The sequence below is a fragment of the Poeciliopsis prolifica genome, unplaced genomic scaffold, assembly GCF_027474105.1.
Source record: "Poeciliopsis prolifica strain line A6 unplaced genomic scaffold, Auburn_PproV2 SCAFFOLD022, whole genome shotgun sequence".
Classification (NCBI taxonomy): Eukaryota; Metazoa; Chordata; class Actinopteri; order Cyprinodontiformes; family Poeciliidae; genus Poeciliopsis; species Poeciliopsis prolifica.
The window spans coordinates 5,250,067-5,271,143 of record NW_026562397.1 but is presented as its reverse complement, the minus strand read 5'-3'; the positions used below and the strand labels follow the sequence as shown (position 1 = coordinate 5,271,143).

The 21,077-nt window shown below is 39.7% G+C and overlaps 1 protein-coding gene and 1 long non-coding RNA gene across 6 annotated transcripts in view; one reads left to right on the top strand and one right to left on the bottom strand.

Annotated features, from left to right (window-relative positions):
* cadm1b (cell adhesion molecule 1b) overlaps window positions 1–21,077 on the bottom strand; it is a 225,001-nt gene that overhangs the window by 114,173 nt on the left and 89,751 nt on the right. The window lies entirely within an intron of this gene.
* Window positions 15,352–21,077, top strand: part of LOC129369790 (uncharacterized) — a 53,984-nt gene continuing 48,258 nt past the window's right edge. For all 3 annotated transcript variants that reach the window (XR_008606982.1, XR_008606981.1, XR_008606983.1), the window contains exon 1: window positions 15,352–15,440. This is a non-coding gene — a long non-coding RNA (uncharacterized LOC129369790). The remainder of the gene's footprint in view (window positions 15,441–21,077) is intronic.

Genomic DNA, 21,077 nt, shown 5'->3' with positions numbered 1-21,077 from the left:
AATATAAAATGCTCTGAGCTTCTTAATTATTAAGCAAGAGAAGCGAGCGCATCTGGAATTTTTGCAGCTGAAAAAAAACAAACAAAATTTCTCCTTCTTTTTAGCGTTTGTTGTACGACACACGTTTAGATGTTTATTTATTAAAAAAACATCTTATTGGATCATTTGGGTGTCTTTCTTACACCTCCTGTCTAAAACCCCTTAAACTCCTTTTTGTTTTTTTGTTTTTTTAAACAAAACCCACATGACTTGGGCTTAGAGCCGCAGAGCTGCTTGCAGAGATTTAAGTACCTGCTTCTAGCTTACATCCCAGTCGACCAGTCAAAGCAGATGGCCAGTAATGTCAACACATGCAGGAGCTTCCTCTCCTAAGCCCGACTCGGTCTCTGTTGGGTCCCCCTAGTTTGTTTTTTAAACTCCCACCAAAGGTCACGTCTGCCATGTTAGAGTAAACAAGAGGCCGATTATACCAGCATGTTTTGTCTCCGTAACACTCTCGGTGGGACACGGACTGCTCTGTTTGGTTTAAGTGGGCCTGCCTCCAATCAGCTAAATCAACAGTAGCCGTTTGGAACCGAAGCGGGAGTGACAGGTGAAGCGTCGCACCGTCTGCTTCGCCTTCCCGTGTTATCAGCTCCCGGGGCTGTGAATGGCAGGACTTGAGTCACTCTCCTGTCAATAGTGAAGCAACCCAGAGGGACACACAGGAAATCCATTAGCCTAGTTCCGCTGTTTGACATGCTCCGAGTGAACAGCACCTATCCTGACACACCACCATGACTGGATTACCAAGTGAAACCCGGGGCACCGCGGCGGGATAAATACCAGAATCACCCCGGCGGGCTGTTAAGAACGGGAAGGGAAACGGCCGTCTTTGCTGCTGGTGTTTTCTCATGCAGAAACTTTCAGTTGCCCCTGCTGGATTTAACTTGTTGGTAAACTTTGAAACACCTCTGCCCGCTCAGTCTGATGCTGCACGGTTGCGACGAACAATTTTCATATCCTTAACGTCGAAATAGACGATGAAGATATGTTTTCAGGCTGATGATCCCGACCAGACTCCTGTTTACATGCAGGTGCTGTGAACGATGTGTTGCATTCCTGCTCTGCGCCTAAGTGTCTCTGAAACTGCGGGATGTCATTTTTATTAGAAAAATGTTTTCATGCATTTGCTAAAACTATCCGTCTGTTGTGACTGTGTGATACGACAGATAATCTGTGAGCAGATCAAACTGCTCCACCTCCTCCCAGTGATACTGCTGCTGCCTGGAGAAATCAGAAATCAACCAATCAGAGCCAGGATGGCAGTCTTGGCGCTGTCAATCAATCTCAGACAGGCGCTGCTCAATGTGCTAATTACGGAGAAACAACTGATCTTTTTAGAAAAAGTATTTATCTGCTTTTAGCCATGCTAACTAGACTTCAGATCAGCTGTAGAAATAATTACCCTGATCCTACATAAGATTCTCCCATTCTGATCTCCTGGCAATTTGCTTGCTTCTTAAACGAGGCAGTGATTTCACATTTGTTCTCCTGAAATTAAAATATTCTGTTCACGTTTCGTCAGAAAGGAATCCATTTATTCTGATCTCCGTTTGCTTTTCCATTTTTCTGTCCTCATCATTTGACGCTAAAAGTTTCCCTTTCTAATAATTAGATAATCGTCCCGACCCCCTTCCCATCGCTTGTTGCTTAAGAGTCGCTTAAATTCAATCACCTCATTATCCCAACAGTATTTAAGCTTATTTGCTACCCAGGTAATTATTTGTCAGTGGCTTCCAGTTTAATCCGGTTTTGTTTTTTGTTGTTGTTGATGATTGCCTTCATTACTTTTAATCACTTCATTAGCTTTTCTCTTTGGACTTTGAGTTCTTGTCGGTTTTGCGGGTTTCGGTGCCATTGAGTTCACGCAGCGGCTGCTGTCTCCATGTTATCTCCGACCCGTGAGCTGTAACTCTGGACTTGGACGCGTCCCTCCCACCTTTTCCGAGCCCTGAGACGGTTGAGGCCAGGTCTGAAAGCAGCCAAAACTCTTCCCTGACACTTTTCCCAGCCATAATGTAGAGACGGTGCTCACTTAATAGCCCATTGGATTGTGAGAGATGAAGGCTGGTGACTTTGAAGCCATCTGGTGACCTCCCCAGAGCAACTAAAGAGACATTTCTCCAGTGGCAGCTGTAATATAGCACCTCTGCCTGTATTATTGGCCATCTCAATGCAGGTGTCCTTCAGCCCCATTTAGGTCACTCTCTCCAGTGCGTGCGTTGTACAAATAAAATTACGCGCAGATTGCAATGCAACCGCCATTTCTCGACTGGCCAAATTGCTATGAGGCTGGGAGAAATTGAAAAAGCTGGCAAGGGCTCAGCTACCTGACAGTGACTGTGACTATGATGAAGTATCCTCCCGTTACCACCGGTGACTTTGCCAAATATCCGAGATCTCCACAGTCTTCACCCCATGCTCTGGACCTGCAGGGTTTCATAAACAGGGAAGAGCCGCTGCCAATATTTCTAGAAGAAACACCCACAGACCAGCCTGTAGGATCATAGCTCTCTAAATATCTTCCTGCCAGGGGGGTTTGATTCATTTTCATGTTCCATTTTAGCTCTTTGATTTATTTATTAATTTATTGGCTTTGGGATAAAGCTGTTCTTCAGGTTTCTTCAGGCTTGGACATTTCCGAAATAATTGTCGGGAATCCATACGCTATGAATCGCACACAAACAAGTTGAGCTTGAGAATCACGTTGTTAAAAGTTGCCGCTGAAATACAGCAAACGCACCGCTGACTGTAACGCCGTTACAGGAGTCGCCGTGTACAAAGCGTGATCTGAAATGTGAGCGCTCTTTGTGCGGCACTTTGATATTTAATGCTATAATTTACTCGGCAGAGTCACACGGGGAGGCCCGAGGTTGTGGAGCGGACCGATTGCTGTGGCTGTCTGGTGAGCTGATGTTTGAAATGGACTCAAAAGACGGAGGCTGAAAGGGAGAAAGCGGGCTCAAGGTGTCTTTTTTCCCCATAATGAGCGAGGCGCTGATTGTAGGGGAGCTGCCAACGACTCAGCAGGTGTCGAAATGCTATGCATGAAAGAACTAGTGTAGTCAATGCATAGAGGACACCGAGTAGTTTGCCGCGGTAAACAGTAAATTAAGATTTACTCGCTTTACTTGCCTTGGAAAAAGTATCTTTTTTCCATACATTAAAAAAAAAATATATTTTGGCACATTACAATCACACCCTTCAAAGTGTTGTACGTAATAGAGCAGTGGTGTCCTGAGCTTGTGTGGCTGTCGACTGAAATTCAAGAATGATACAAATTGAACCAACACAGAACAGGTGGCTGACGCAGATGAAAACTATGTTTTTAATTATTATGGAGAAGTAGAAATCTTCGTTGAATTGGTAGTATTTATCTTGAAATATAGCCACGTTTTACTTTGGCAATCTTTTGCAAGGACAACATCCAGATAGTTCCAGATGCAGAGTGACCAAAATCCTGTTTTTATTGCTCCAAACTGACTAACGTTTTTTTGCTTTGTCCTTAATTAGGCACAAAATAAAAATATTCTTTTGATAGGAAAATTCTGCAAAAACCTTATGTTTTGGCTGTATAATAGATTACACATCTCATTACAAAATCAAATTATTTTGTTTAAGTACACTATTGCATTGTTTAGTAGGTTAAAAAAAGTGTTACACTATGAATTTGTGACTTGACAGTTTGGGCCCATGTTGCAAAAAATGTTGGACATCCCTGTGAGAGAGCAACACAACATCGTAGATCATTGTGGAGTGGGAAATGAAGTTATAAATGGTTTTCAAGCAACTTTGAAAAAATTATAGAAAAATATTTTAGGTGCGCTCCACAAAATTCAGAAAAGCGACTCGCAGCCCAGAAAAGGGAAAGGGGGAAACATGGCGACCTGCGTTTTGTTTGGAAGGGGGAACTGCAGTCCAAGATGGGAAAAACACTTTGAGGGTCCATTAGTCTGGACACGATGTCCTTTGTGTGAAGACTCTGGGAAAAGGTGAGTTCATTGCTATGGTAGAGGTCACCGAATCAGTTAAAACGTTCATCTAAAGATTCATCCTAAGATGCTGAAGGATGTTGGGGAGTTGCAGTAGTTTTGGTTCCAGTATTTAAGAAAAGGCAGGTAGGTAGTAGGTGCACTACTTTCAAGAAATCACAGTCCTCAGACAGACAAAGCTTACTTTGGAAAGAAGACTTCAACCAGTTGCTGATGTCTGGATTTGTGAAGAGCGCAGTGGTTTTGTCCTGGTGGTGGCACTTGGACCAGACTTCTACCCTCGAAGTGGTCACTGGAGTTGAGTTATGTTCCCCAGGTGCGTTTTGTGGACCTGAAGAGGGCTTATCGCTCTGTCCTTAAGGTACGTTTGTCAAAGTTTGTGACACCTGGGTTGCCTGGTGCTGGTATGAAAATAGTGATGTCCCCAAACCCGCCACAAAGTCAAGCCTGTTCCCAGTGAGAGCTGGATCCTGCTACTGCTGCCCTTTGTCCCCAATCCTATTTGTGCTATTCATGGAAAGGATGAATGATTGTAGAATGGAGTGGGATAATGTGGATGCTCCAGAAAGCTAAGCTATTCCTTTACCAATCTGTCTATGCTTTTTGGCAAAGGCAAGATCCTAAACACAAGCCCCCCTCACCGCCATGCTGTGGAATGTCCCACTCTCTGTCACACGTGGGGTGAAGAGTCCGTCACCCAGTGGGAGCTGCAGCGTCCCCAAACCGAAAGAAGTCAGTTGACCTCGAGCCCAGAAAGGTGAATGGCCTAGGCTTGTTTAGCACTTCATCAAAAGCACTTTACACTGGGTCCAGTCATTCACACACACACACACACACACACACACACACACACACACACACACACACACACACACACACACACACACACACACACACACACACACACACATTCTCATGGTGACGGTGGTCTGACTAGTAGCCTCAGTGGCCATCGTTCCAGCCTCCAACCTTCCTTTGGACGCTTTCTGGGCCAATCACAGAGTGAAGAGACTCTGGGACAAACCCAAAATAGGACAGAGGAACAACCGGTAATACTAGCAAGTGTTTCTGTGGAAAAAAAAAGCTTCATAAAAACTCGTCTACAGTTAAAGTTTTAATTTTCATATCAGTATGAAAATGAATACATTTCTGTTTTCCACTCTCTTCAATCTAATTCAGTGCTTCTCGACTGTGGCCCTCGTAGCCGACTGTCCCGCACGTTTTAGGCGCTTCCCCGTTGCCACACACCTGACTGGAAAGAGTGTGTGATGAGGCCATTTGAATCAGGTGTTCTGGATCACAGACACGTCCAAACTCTGCAGGGCAGCGATCCGCGGGGACCGGGACCGAGAGACAATTAAAGCTGCATTCACTGATTAAGACCTTCCCGCTCTTCTTTTAATGCATCTGGCTTCTTTAAATGCAATTTATATCTGCCTACGGTGTTTCAGTTTTACTGTAGGGCCCTTTTAATCGCTTTGTGAATGAAATAAATTAGCTTTACCTTGCCTTTAAGCAACAGCATATGCATGCCAAACAATAAGACGCCACACTTTCATTGGCTCTCACACACACAGTAAGAAGAGTTGAGCTAAGTGCCAGAGACAGGTTATGACAGGAGTAAAGTGGTTATCTGAGATAACAAACGTCTATCCTTCAACTGAAAATCCTATTTCTCTCTGTAAATTTTATCTGTGGGTAGCACCTGTTGCAACAGCAAGTCAGCTGGATACAGACACATGAGCTGCATTTTTTCCTGTCAATATCTTTCGGGGGAAATGAAGCTTCCTCATATATGGCAGCACATAAGAAAAAAAAAAAATCTCCCTTTGATGTGCAAATTTGGGCAGAGTCACACCTCGACTGCAAACACCGTGTCACACACGCGACTTTAACGGTGGAGCTCGGTCTCCTTCGGCATCAGAACAAGGAGGTCATTTATTCCAATCGCCATAATTATATTTATCCAAATAAGCAGGGAATCCAGCAGGTCCCTTCGGCTGCCGGCGATCACGTCAAACCGCCGTCTGCGGCGGCTCGACGCTCCCAGCAGCCTGTAGTTAAGGTGGGAAGCCTGTGTTTACGTGGTTTCAGGCTGAGGCGAGGCCCTGAAGCCCCGCGCGGCGTGGAAGCCCGGAACATTTATCTTTCGCTTTGTGAGGATGTGTCTGACCTTGGTGCCCCGAGGAAATGTTGATAAAGCGTTTTACCTCCGAATCATGGATCACAGCATTAGCTCCGCGCCGGCGCTTTTGTCGCGCCGTGTCCCGGCCGACGCCGCCGAGCGTGGGGAGGGGAGAGACGGAGGCACACACGTGGAGGCTTGAAATGGGATTTTTTATTTTTTTTTTGGTGTGACCACAGGCGAGGTGATGTAACATCTATAAAGATGTTAAAGAGTCTAAGCCGCCTGGTTTTGTTACGTCTGAGGAACTGCTTTTCTTCCCAGGCTGCTCAGATCTGCTATAGATGACAGAGGAAAGATGAATAAACGCCTATATGAAATGATCAGACTAGTTTTCTTCATGTTGCTTTTTTTGTGTGCCCGTTAAAGGGGCAGTACATAACTTTTATAGCAATTTATCCTATGTACATTTGCATTAAGCCTAAAATGGCCACTACTTTTAAAAACTTCCATTCGTTACTTGATTTAAGCAAAAACACCCAAACCGGGTGCGGTGAGCTACCTTTAATTCTACTTGTGAATTGTGTTGTTTTTGTTATTATTATTTTAACGCAGATGTCATCTTAAACATATTAAAAAGTTTAAGGGAAGGTCACAAAAGGTCAACTGGAACCCTTCACATAACTTAAATCAAATAAAAATAGCAGTTTGTTCTGCGAAACATTTAGTTTTTGATGCTTTCGTTTAAAGCGCAGAAATGTCATAAATGCAATAAAACATATATTGTTGTGCATTTTTTCTTAAAATAAGTATCAGTGATTTACCTTTGGATTACCTTTATGCCTAATAGATCTTAATTTTACAGAGTGACAAACTACCAGCACCATTGATTAATTTCGCTGATCCTAAAGACAATTGGTCGCACCGGATTTTATTTAGGAATTTCAGGGTTAACAGAGACCACACTTTTTATTTCTAATTTAAGCTTTAAGTTAGACTATCACAAAGAATCCCAAATAGGACTTTGGCTTTATTTTGGTAACGAATGTCGCTCTGTTATTTGCCAAAGGTTTTAAAAGCGCTTCTGCCACCCCGTTGCGTTGTTCAAGTCAAAAAAAATAAATAAAAAAATCTATGTAGTTTACTAAGTTTCTACAAAAGGAAATCGTTTTCATTTCATATTCCACCGTTATTGATTAAAGGTCCAGCGCCACGTTTTCCGCCGTGCAGAGGCTGGAGTCGTCTACAGTCGAGCTGGGATTTACACATTAGTCCCAATAACAACGATAAAGTTAACTTGCCCTCCAACAAAACTGCCAGGAAAGCCCATAGGTCCTGAAAGATTATTGTTATTGATCTCCTTTTACAAGACAGCATTGTGTGTGCACATATATTATTTGGTGTATATGAGACCTAAATGGATCTTCCAGGACCTTGGGCATTTCAGACGCTGCTGCTCACTGATGTGAAAAGTACTTGGTCTGAAAGGACAGCAACACCTTTAGATGGATCCCGTCCAGGTCACGGCTGTAGTTTTAGTTCTCCTTAAGTTTTAATAACTTTTTTTTTTTTTTTCACGCCAGAGTCTCTCAAGCAGCTCTTCTTTCTTCTCATCACTCACTTTAAGTGGTGTGTACTATCGAGGTTCTGTCTGATAGCCGTCTCCGATGTGTGGAGCTTCACGCCGCCATGTCTGATAGAAATCTTATAGCTGGTGTGAAAAGGAGAAATACAAGATGGAAAAGATGAGAACAAATGACTAAGAAATTATTTCAGTCAGATCAAATGATTCGAATAAAAAAAAAAAATAAATATATATTTTGGCAATATAAATATTGCCAAACACTTTCAATAACTAACTAGTAAAAAGTCTCAAAAATATGTAAATATGCATTTATTTACATATATATTCTGTTTTTTGCAGCAGCATTATTGCGCAGTGACTTTTTTTTTAATCCAACCATTATTTACTTACTTATAGTAAGTAAATATAATATTTTTTACAATAACAATACTTAGTTATTGTAAAAACACAAAATAATTGCTAAAACTCTCACAACTTCTATAAAATGAATCTGACTGGAGCCATTTTTGTAAAGCATATTTTTTCTTTTTAAACTGACTCGTTTCTAAAGACTCTTAATCACTATTGCATGATACATTCGGATGTGAAATGGAGGCCCGTTTCTCTTCCCCGGTTTTCACAAAGGGAACGAGACGAGAACGAGCAATTCTAGCAAGGCGTAGGAAAGTTACATATTTCCCAGAATGTCAGAGCAGCTTTTATAATAAAGGACTATCTGCATACATCAGGCAGATATGGGCCTAAATATCTAGTCAATAAGATTTACACAGAGCCACGAACAGATTTATTTCAATTACAAAGAATCCACATTATGGCAACACAGTAAACCTCGCTTAACTGAGCTAATAAATACTAAGCAGCACAAAACTCATTGTTAGTCGTCCTTCAGGAGTCTAATGTCACAACATGCAACTCTGAGCAATACAAAGAAATGCACTTCATGTTGAAAACATAACCACTGGTAATGACTGCAGGCAGGACGCCGTGTGCATTTAAATCTAGACAAGAGTGCAGACTTGATGTTACAAATCTCAAAATATTTCAGTTCTTAATTTAAAATGTGTCAAGATGAACAGGCTCTGACTGTTCTAACAGGAAGCTGTAATGTTTTCTGAGGAATCCCATTAAATTCAACTGCTGTGCGTTCAAACACACTGTGAGACAGCGACGGGTTTCTGAGCATTGTACCGCAGTGATTCTACGTTTTCATAACATAAACGATAATGTTCATCGTCTTTTGTATGCACCCTAAACCCTAAACCGGCCCTGGCAATTATATATTAGTGTCACACTGGAAAGCAACAAGTGATCTAACAATTTACAATTTTCAACTCAACATCACTTGTATGCCTTTAGAAAACAAAAGAAAGAAAGAAAATAATGTGCGATTGTTAGTCATTATCACGGCGTTGCATCACTTCGATATGATGAAATGTAAGTGTAACAAAAGGTAAAAAGGTTGCAGCTCAAACCAACATATCCTCAGGTGTGCAGAAACCTCTTTGCATTTACCCTCTGCTGAAATGGGGGTCATCATCAAACAGCGACTTGCCGCACTCCAGGTGTCGGAGCCGCACGTAATTTAATTTAGGGATCAATGCGGCGCAGAAAACATCAGCTTAAAAGCCCAAATATGAGCACTGTAAGCTGCTGTCGCATGAAGACGGGAGGAGTTTTTGGCAGTTGATTACAATTCTGACACATTAAAACAGTTCAAGGACTTGTTTTGTTAAACAAAAGATATATAGAAAATAAAAAAGAGAGAGAAACTTGTATGGAAATAGCCAAAGCTAAGCGAATGTTGCATCAGGGGCACAGACCCGGAGGCAAGCGCAGTGTCAAAACAGCGAGGAAGGGTCTGGCAACTCGCAGTCATTTGCTGTGTCATGAAGATTTTCACTGAGATTTGACAGGTGGAGGTGAGCCCGCTTGGTAGCAAACAAAACTGATATGACAAGACGACCCATCTGAACTGCTCTGGTACCGGTGTCGTGCTCAGGAACCTGTTCTGAGATCCAGAGGAGTGAGTTGTAGGTTCGATGAAGGCTTTTAAGCCGGAGTCACAAACAAGAAGAAGAACGACGAAATGCGAGACGTGTGGTCTGTGAAAAAAAGAAAAAAAACAAAACAACAACAAAAAGAGGCCGGCCTTTAACAGTGCAGGGAAGCTTTTTGTGCAAATGCTCAACAATTTAATACTTTGGTGCTCAAAGTAATGCAGAGAGAGAGTTTAGGGACGTTCAGAAGCTGCTTTTTCTGTTTTTCCCTTTGGTTATTTATTTATTTATTTTACTTTTTTTTTTTTTTGCCTTTGTTCAATGCAACACAGATTTTTGTGGTTTTAACAGATAAACCTTGGACGTTGGTGCGTAGCTTTGGTCTCCAAGTGCCAAACTTAGAATAGCTGTGAGACGAAGAGTTTCAGTCTCTGTTCATACTTGTGCCCGAGATATATTTTTGATTTATTTCATGGTTCTGCAGTAGGCCATAATGCTTTCAGTTAAACATTGCTGTTGCAACTTTGCTTCGTTCACTGTCCCGGGTTTGTTTGTGCTAGTCTTGTGGTGCAGCCTACATCTAAAAGTGCACTAAAAGTACACACTTAAAGCATTTGGTAAATACGAATGTTTCTTTTGGTCAAAGCCACATTTCTGTTAGACTGTTTTGTTTTCCTTTCATTCACCATGGATGCTGCACCCTGAGCAGGTGTATGGGTGGTGCCGGCCCAGCACTTCCTGTTTAAATGATGTCACCAATCGCATCACTGGGTTCTACCAAATGGAGTGGTTTCTTTATTGTGTCGTAATATTTTGAGTATTTCATGTTTTTCTTGACTATTTAGTTAGGATTTTACATTGAAAACCCAGAAGCATCTGTTTGCAGGAGGGCATGGGGCTGACAGTCGGGGAAATGTGCAGACCTGTGCACAAACACTTTCAGTCGCGTTGTCTTGGGGTCAACCTTATATGTTGGCCTTTATTGTTTTAATCAACATGAGTTGCATTTCCCAGCCTGGTGTTCACTAAAGCCAACACTCGACTGACTTAGTGAAACACTGGGCAATAAACGTACCTTCTCAGCTGTTAGCTTCCATTGTTTCAGTGCTTCTTACATTTGTGACTTTACACACCCACTTTATATATTTGAAAAACCCTGCTTTTGAAATGAATTCCCTTTTCTTTTTATCTTAATTCTTACTTTATCTCCTGATTACAGCCATTGGTTTTTTGCGACTGTAACCCTATGCTACTCTTTCCCTTCACTTTTCTATAGCTCCTTCCCTTATTGCAGTGAACACCTGTGCAGGAGCCTGTAGTCTGTCTGTTTCTTCAAAATGTTGACCGACCTGACATCAGCCTCTCTGCCTCTAAGCCGCGACTCCCGTAGTACTAGAAGATCATGTACTTCATTGAAAAATCCTGACCATGCCAATAATCCTCCAAACTCCGTGCTCTAAACCTTAAATCCTTCAGAGAGGATCCTCTTCAAACCCTCACGTCTTGTCCTTTCTTTCTCCCTCTACCCCCCCAGTTCGACTTTCTTGTGCTGACGTTTACAGTACAGCGTCCCTTTGCGAGAGGACTGGTGCGGCTCCTTCCATCTGCCCTTCCCGGCTCCATCTGTTGAACTCTGCACATCTCTGTAGGGTTTGTTACCTTTTAGTGTGTGTGTGTGTGAGTGTGTGTGTGCGTCCTCCTGATAGGAAAACGTCTCAAACTCCAGCAATCATTATCTCTCCAAGTCAGCAAGCTATTCTTTGGAGGAAATCCTCAAACTCATGGGTAAATAAATAAATCCCAGGTTTTGACCTTCCTTATCAGGCTCTGCCTCCACCTTTAAAGCAGAAGGAGGTCACCGTGCCACCGGAGTACAATATTACCAGAGCACTTCTCCGGATTTTTGATTTTTTTCCCTTTTTTTTTAACCTCTCTTTATTCATACATTTGCTGTCACATCGCTGCTTTTGGATTTATCCAACAACCCCGCCACCTACAATAAGCCCCCATCCCTCCCTCCTCTGTCTTGTGGGTTGCAGCGCTTCTACACCTTGGAAGCAAAATGAGAGCATTAGTCATATTGCCAAAAGCAACATCTGTTTAAAGTGACAAAGTGATTCTTGCCCACTGGGAGGAAAGATGGAAGCAATCATAAAGTCGGAGAGCAGCTCGGGGAGGTTGAGCGGGGCAACTTTAACCGCGCAGGCTGGATTCAATTGCTGAATTTTAGTTCGGCTCTGTGTTGACAGCTAATGTTGCTTTTTTTTTTACAATTTTTTTTATTTCTTTTCGCTGGGGTTTGGCTTTATAAACCCAGGAAAACCTGTCAGGATCGGCACGCTTGATTTACAGAGGTTAGGCCTTTCATTTTTAGAATGTCACTCGCTTTTAATGCCTTTCTGGAACCTGAAACATGCGCTTGGGCTGTTCCACCACCAGAGAACCACCGGAGCTGCGTCGTTATTTTCATCCTGCTTTCTGATATGCCATTTGATGGGACCTTTGATATGCTCTGATATTCCGAGCCAATTTGTCTTTCTCTGCAGACCGAGGCCTTTGGACAAATACTTCATGTTAATCTAGGCAACTGTGTCCATTGTTGCTTATTATGGGAAGGCGCATTGGTAATTTCAGACTGTAAACAACTTCAGGATTCATAAGATGCACATAGCCTTACGAAAGTATCCATGTCCTTTGAACATTTCCAATGTTTTCATGTTACGATGAGAAATGCATTTTAGTTCAACGCATTTTATTGCATTTCTATATGATAGACCGACATAAAGTAATGCATCACTGTGAAGTGGAAGGAAAAGGTTGTTTTTTTTCTCCCCCCTGCAAATCAAAATCTGAAGAGAAAAAAAAAAACTTTGAATCTGGTGTAGATCTGTATTCAGGGCAGGTTTATGGATACCTTTGTAGAGGGAGACACCAAAATAAAATAAATATGGTAGGTTTTATTTTTGATGGAACCTGAAACAACAGAAGAAAAGGAAGAAAAAAAAATATGAGAGGTGCTCGCAATCGGCTTTTTAGTTCATAAATATTAGCTTTGGACTGGTTTTCAGCTTTGGACTGACGAGTCACCAGACACAAAGCAATTTCTTTGTTCAGTCGATGGCTAAATCTCAAAAACAGCTTAAAGATGATTCTTTAAAAGGTTTTGACTTTACCCAACATTCTTATTTCATATTTCCATGTTTTTTTGAATGTTATGAACTACAAACTGAAGTGTCAACAATGAAATAAATAGCAAATGGCAAGGAGTGTGTAAGCTGAAGCAGTGTTTCAAAGAAGCTTGTTTTCTAAACAATAACATTATGTGTCATTTGTGTGTTTGAACAATAACAATACTTGGAGTCAATCTGTTGCTAAGAGACAAGCGTGTTCTCTGGTAACCAAGCGCCACAAAGTAAACATCTGATTTTTACTCTTGTGTTGAAACGTCTCCTTCAAAATGTTTTTACCACTAGTGACAAAGATAATATTTTCACTTTTCGGCAAAAATTCACCAGCTGCACAATTCCTGTAAGTAATATAAGATAAGTAGTATTTTAAAGACCAGAAGAAATCTTATGATTTATGAACAATAACAGTAACCAAGTGACACGAAGTAACGCCTGATTTTTACTTTTGCAAAATTGACCAACTACATATGTTTTATGTCTAATCAATGTTTCAAAAGAGCTCATGCTTTCCAAAGACATTCATGTCATGAATTTTGTGTTAAGAAATGAGCGTTATATCTGGTAACGAACAGCGACAAAGTCAAAATCAGATGTTTTACTTTTGTGTTGAATGTCTGTTTTATCATATATTTACCACCAATAACAACGAAAATATTTTCACTTTTCAGCTAAATTCACCAGCTGCACAATTCCTGTTAGGTTGTATGAGAAAAGCAGAATATCTAAAGAGCCCAAGAAATGTATTTTGAACAATAACAATATTTGTTGTTAATCTGTTGCTAAGAGACGAGCGCGTTTGCTGGGAACGAAGTGACACGAAGTAAACGTCAGATTTTTACTTTTGCAAAATTGACCAACTATATGCCGTATTTTCCAGACTACAAATTGCTCCAGCGTATAAGTCGCACCAGCCATAAAATGCACAATAAAGAAGAAAGGACATATATAGGTCACACGGGAGCATAAGTCACATTTTGGAGGGAAATTTATTTGACAAAATCCTACATCAAAAAAACCAATAAAAATAGAATAGAGGCAACAACAGGCTGACTAATTGTACGTTAAGCTAACGTTACGTGACAAACAACGAACTAAGAACGTGCCTGGTAAGTTATCATAACATTATGATAACTATATATAATTCAGATAACTATAGCATAAATAACATGCTAACAAGTTTAACCAGTGCTAACCATCCGTGTCAATGAAATCATCCTTGGTGTCGTTTTTAAACAACTTCGCTAACTCCAAAGGTAGAATAACAGAGGCTTAGAGCGCCCTCTTGTGGTTTAGTGTGAAAATAACGTGATATGATATGATGATGTGTTAATTTCCACACACAAGTCGCTCCGGAGTAGAAGTCGCTTCCCCAGCCAAACTATGAAAAAAACCTGACTTAAAGTTAGGAAATTACGGTATGTCTTACATCTAATCGGTGTTTCAAAAGAGCTTATGTTTTCCAAAGAACTACGTGTCATAAATTTGTTGTTAGGAAATGAGCGTGTTTTATGTTAACGAATAGAAACAAAGTAAAAATCTTAATTTTTTGTTGTAGTGTTGAATGTCTGTTTTCTAATATATTTACCACCAATAACAAAGAAAATATTTTCACTTTTCAGCTAAATTCACCAGCTGCACAATTCCTGTTAAGTTGTATGAGATAAGCAGAATATCTAAAGAGCCCAAGAAATGTACTTTGAACAATAACAATATTTGTTGTTAATCTGTTGCTAAGAGACGAGCGCGTTTGCTGGTGACCAAGCGCCACAAAGTAAACATCTGATTTTTACTCTTGTGTTGAAACGTCTCCTTTAAAATGTTTTCACTTTTCGGCAAAAATTCACCATCTGCACAATTCTTAAGTAGAAACTAGAAAGATGAGTAGTATTTTAAAAGACCAGAAGAAATCTTTTGTTTTATAAACAATAACAATATGTGTTGTTAGTTGGTTGCTAAGAGACGAGGGTGTTTTCTGGGAACGAAGTGCTTCTTGAAGTAAACGTCTGATTTTTACTTTTGCAAAATTTACCAGCTGTAAATTTCTTGTGTCTAAGCAATTAAGCTCATAAGCTCTTTTGTTTTCAAAGAGCTTATGTTTTCTAAACAATAAGATTAATTTAGTGTTAAGAAATGAGCGCATTTTGTGGTAACAAACTGCCACAAAGTAAAAATCTCACTTTTACTGTACTGTTGAATGTCTGCTTTATAACATATTTCCCACCAATAACAAAGAAAACATTTCCACTTTTCTGCAAAATTCGCCAATTGCACAATTCTTAAATTGTAAGTAGTATTTCGAAAGAGCAGAAGAAATCCTGTTTTATGAAAAATAACAATATTTGTTATTTGGTTGCTAAGAGACAAGCGTGTCTCCTAGCAAACAAAATGCCACAAAGTAAACATCTGATTTTTACTTTTGTGTTGAAAAGTCTCCTTCAAAATGTTTTTACCACTAGTGACAAAGATAATATTTTCACTTTTCGGCAAAAATTCACCAGCTGCACAATTCCTGTAAGTAATATAAGATAAGTAGTATTTTAAAAGACCAGAAGAAATCTTATGATTTATGAACAATAACAGTAACAAAGTGACACGAAGTAAACGCCTGATTTTTACTTTTGCAAAATTGACCAACTACATATGTTTTATGTCTAATCAATGTTTCAAAAGAGCTCATGCTTTCCAAAGACATTCATGTCATGAATTTTGTGTTAAGAAATGAGCGTTATATCTGGTAACGAACAGCGACAAAGTCAAAATCAGATGTTTTACTTTTGTGTTGAATGTCTTTTATCATATATTTACCACCAATAACAACGAAAATATTTTCACTTTTCAGCTAAATTCACCAGCTGCACAATTCCTGTTAGGTTGTATGAGAAAAGCAGAATATCAAAAGAGCCCAAGAAATGTATTTTGAACAATAACAATATTTATTGTTAATCTGTTGCTAAGAGACGAGCGCGTTTTCTGGGAACGAAGTGACACGAAGTAAACGTCAGATTTTTACTTTTGCAAAATTGACCAACTATATGCCGTATTTTCCAGACTACAAATTGCTCCAGCGCATAAGTCGCACCAGCCATAAAATGCACAATAAAGAAGAAAAGGACATGTATAGGTCACACGGGAGCATAAGTCACATTTTGGAGGGAAATTTATTTGACAAAATCCTACATCAAAAAAAACAATAAAAATAGAATGGAGGTAACAACAGGCTGACTAATTGTACGTTAAGCTAACGTTACGTGACAAACAACGAACTAAGAACGTGCCTGGTAAGTTATCATAACATTATGATAACTATATATAATTCAGATAACTATAGCATAAATAACATGCTAACAAGTTTAACCAGTGCTAACCATCCATGTCAATGAAATCTTCATCCTTGGTGTTGCTTTTAAACAACTTCGCTAACTCCAAAGGTAGAATAACAGAGGCTTAGAGCGCCCTCTTGTGGTTTAGTGTGAAAATAACGTGATATGATATGATGATGTGTTAATTTCCACACACAAGTCGCTCCGGAGTAGAAGTCGCTTCCCCAGCCAAACTATGAAAAAAACCTGACTTAAAGTTAGGAAATTACGGTATGTCTTACATCTAATCGGTGTTTCAAAAGAGCTTATGTTTTCCAAAGAACTACGTGTCATAAATTTGTTGTTAGGAAATGAGCGTGTTTTATGTTAACGAATAGAAACAAAGTAAAAATCTTAATTTTTTGTTGTAGTGTTGAATGTCTGTTTTCTAATATATTTACCACCAATAACAAAGAAAATATTTTCACTTTTCAGCTAAATTCACCAGCTGCACAATTCCTGTTACGTTGTATGAGATAAGCAGAATATCTAAAGAGCCCAAGAAATGTATTTTGAACAATAACAATATTTGTTGTTAATCTGTTGCTAAGAGACGAGCGCGTTTGCTGGGAACGAAGTGACACGAAGTAAACGTCAGATTTTTACTTTTGCAAAATTGACCAACTATATGCCGTATTTTCCAGACTACAAATTGCTCCAGCGCATAAGTCGCACCAGCCATAAAATGCACAATAAAGAAGAAAAGGACATGTATAGGTCACACGGGAGCATAAGTCACATTTTGGAGGGAAATTTATTTGACAAAATCCTACATCAAAAAAACCAATAAAAATAGAATAGAGGCAACAACAGGCTGACTAATTGTACGTTACGCTAATGTTACGTGACAAACAACGAACTAAGAACGTGCCTGGTAAGTTATCATAACATTATGATAACTATATATAAGTCAGATAACTATAGCATAAATAACATGCTAACAAGTTTAACCAGTGCTAACCATCCGTGTCAATGAAATCATCCTTGGTGTCGTTTTTAAACAACTTCGCTAACTCCAAAGGTAGAATAACAGAGGCTTAGAGCGCCCTCTTGTGGTTTAGTGTGAAAATAACGTGATATGATATGATGATGTGTTAATTTCCACACACAAGTCGCTCCGGAGTAGAAGTCGCTTCCCCAGCCAAACTATGAAAAAAACCTGACTTATACTTAGGAAATTACGGTATGTTACAATTACGGTGTTTCAAAAGAGCTTATGTTTCCCAAAGAACTACGTGTCATAAATTTGTTGTTAGGAAATGAGCGTGTTTTATGTTAACGAATAGAAACAAAGTAAAAATCTTAATTTTTGTTGTAGTGTTGAATGTCTGTTTTCTAATATATTTACCACCAATAACAAAGAAAATATTTTCACTTTTCAGCTAAATTCACCAGCTGCACAATTCCTGTTAAGTTGTATGAGATAAGCAGAATATCTAAAGAGCCCAAGAAATGTATTTTGAACAATAACAATATTTGTTGTTAGTTGGTTGCTAAGAGACGAGGGTGTTTTCTGGGAACGAAGTGCTTCTTGAAGTAAACGTCTGATTTTTACTTTTGCAAAATTTACCAGCTGTAAATTTCTTGTGTCTAAGCAGTTAAGCTCATAAGTTCTTTTGTTTTCAAAGAGCTTATGTTTTCTAAACAATAAGATTAATTTAGTGTTAAGAAATGAGCGCTTTTGTGGTAACAAACTGCCACAAAGTAAAAATCTCACTTTTACTGTACTGTTGAATGTCTGCTTTATAACATATTTCCCACCAATAACAAAGAAAACATTTCCACTTTTCTGCAAAATTCGCCAATTGCACAATTCTTAAATTGTAAGTAGTATTTCGAAAGAGCAGAAGAAATCCTGTTTTATGAAAAATAACAATATTTGTTATTTGGTTGCTAAGAGACAAGCGTGTCTCCTAGCAAACAAAATGCCACAAAGTAAACAACTGATTTTTACTTTGCAAAATGCACCAACTGTAAATTTCTTGCGTCTAAGCAGATCTTAAAGTATTAAAACCTATCTCTTCTCCAGCAACATCACAACTATGTGTCACAATATACCTACATTTTGCTCTCAGATTCTTAATTAATCCAGTACGTCCCATAATCTGCCATAAAAATGGCTTTAATGGTATTAACAACAATAATGATAACATTGATGGTAATTATGCTATGAAAACAAGCACAATAAATTATGCTATGAAAACAAGCACAACACTAAATACAATTTCTTGTATTTAGTGTTGGCCATTCATGCAGATGGATCTAATGTTTGAATTATCTAATGTTTGGACGTTTCTTCAATTTCATAGTCAATCTGTTTCATAGTTTCACACCTCAGAAACAAACAAACAAACAAAAAATAATGTTCTTCTTATGGTTCTGATCTCTCGATCTTTGAATTTACGCTGGATAAACCGATCAGCCGATCAGGTTTCGGACTCAGGTAAGGCGTGGCACACAATAGTTGTCAAACACAAAGGCTGCAGTCAGGGTAACACAGTTCATTTTTCAACGAGTTAAGAGGACATTTACAACAAAGTCCTTGGAAACACAGTACGAAAAAGTGAACTTCCTCGCAGTGCGGTGATCACGAGCCACAAATTTCGGGGGCAGCCGCAGTAACACGTCTGGATTGTTCCCACTTTTTTTTTTGCTGTTTTTCTGGGGGTCAGAGGAAGGGAGGGAGGGAGCTGGAAGTGCATTATTGAGACGCATATATGCGAGGCCATTAGGAGCAATTAAAATGTCCGGCACTTATCCTGCTGTTCTCTGGCTGTTTTGGACGGTGGACGAGCTCAGTGGTGGAGCTGGGAGCAGGAAGCCGGCATTAGCGCCACGCAGAGCAGCAGCACTCTGATTTACAGTTCCCAGAGCCGCTGATTGAGGAGAGCATTACGTCACAGCTGATAGATCAGAGAGCCTTACAGCAGAGCGGAGCTCCATCTACTGCTGCCGACAGTAGCCTTAGTGCTGACAAGCAGTGGAAATTGATTTATAAAAAATAAATAAATAAACATATACGCCATGCCTCTATGCGCTTTGACATAACGGAGGAGGGAAAGCGCTTGCAGCCAGAGAAAACACATACGTACACACACTGACTGAATACTGGAGGAAGCCATAATTCTTGGGGCGAGGAAACAAACGCATTCAATAAAACCCGTGAGGACTTTATTGTAGTAACAGCCAGATCTGGGCAAAGCGCAGATACTCCAATAAAAAAAAGCTTACTGGGAAAATAAAAACACAGAGTGGAGCGCAGAACGTGCGAGAACGGGCTAAGCTGTCAATCTGCATGTTTCCTGTTAGTTATTGTGTCTGTTATTTCTTCCTGGGAGGCAGTTACTGGCGTCTCAGCCCCGCTTTCCAATGGCTGGCAAGGTTATGGGACCTGGAGACTCTGAGCTGCCGGTGGGTCCGCTTTAGTTCAACTTGTCTCCCACACACCGGATCTGGAGCTGCGATATCTCTGTTTAAGTCAGTCAGCGGTTTTCTCTCATCATATTCAAAACGCCGCTTGTCTTGTCACCTGTTGATGTGTTTTGCATTTGCCCAGTTAAAAGATTTTAACTTTTAGAAGTGATTTTAACGATAAAACGATAATGTTGCTGTTTGGAGGCCATTTTTAAATAATGTAATGGCGAGGCAATGAAAAGAACACATTCTGAAAGATCAATAAACTTTCGTTTCTAATTAATATTTAGCACCGGTACTGGAAGATGTTTGAAATATTCCAGAGAAATAAATGACAACAACAGAAACAACAAATACAATGAATCACAAAGTCTCTGTAAGCAAAATTATCCGTCAAAAAAAAAATGGTCCAGTTGAGACCAAAGCACCAAACTGAAGACTTTTTTCATCCAGTTTTAGGTAGAAAACTACAACTCATACAGCTGAAAATGATTGAGCTCATTTTTAATTTATCATTTGATTTATTGATTAATGTGATAGGCCTACGCAAACCTAACTCTTACACTTTCCAGGCTTGGCAACAGCAACAACAACTCCCATAAAGCTTTGCAAATAATAGCAACAGGTCTTTGTATCCACTGTGGAAGAATTATGAGCCACTTTTCTTTGAAGAATTATTTTAATTCCTCCACATTGGAGGGTTTTGAGCATCAACAGCCTGTTTACAGTAATGCCACAGCTGTAATCAAGTCTGGACTTTGACTAGGTCACTCAAAAGCCTTTGTTTTTTGAGCTATTAAAAGCTATTGGTGGTGGAATTTGGATCATTTTCCAACTCAGTCTGCTTGAGCATCAGGAAGTAAAAAAAAGATGATAAGGTAAGATTGCTGTTTTAGGTCCTGAAACAGCAAAATGGCCTAAAACCATTATAATATAAATGAATGAATGAATGAATGAATCAGTTCGTTACAGAAGACTTGATTGCATCAATGAAAACTTAAACTTTTTTTTTTCTACTATCAACTACACAGAGACTAATAAAAACACAAGTCAAGCAATAACCAGTCCTTGCTTAGGTCAGTAAAATTGAACCAATTAATAATCAATGATTCATAATTTAACATCAACCCAATTATATTTTCACATAGATTCAGATTGATTTAGATCCACCCCTTAACAAATTCAACTCTCATTTGAAAACGGCTTGTCGTGTTTACTCAAGTTATCGTCGTCTGATATTAATTATCCGTTTGATTCTCTGAAACTTTCCGGTGTGTCGTAGTTTGTAAGGAGCCGGATACGTTTTCACAGCTCTGCAGGTTGTTCCTTTTGAGACGTGTGAGCATTCGTAACTCCGGTGGGACGGAGTCGGACC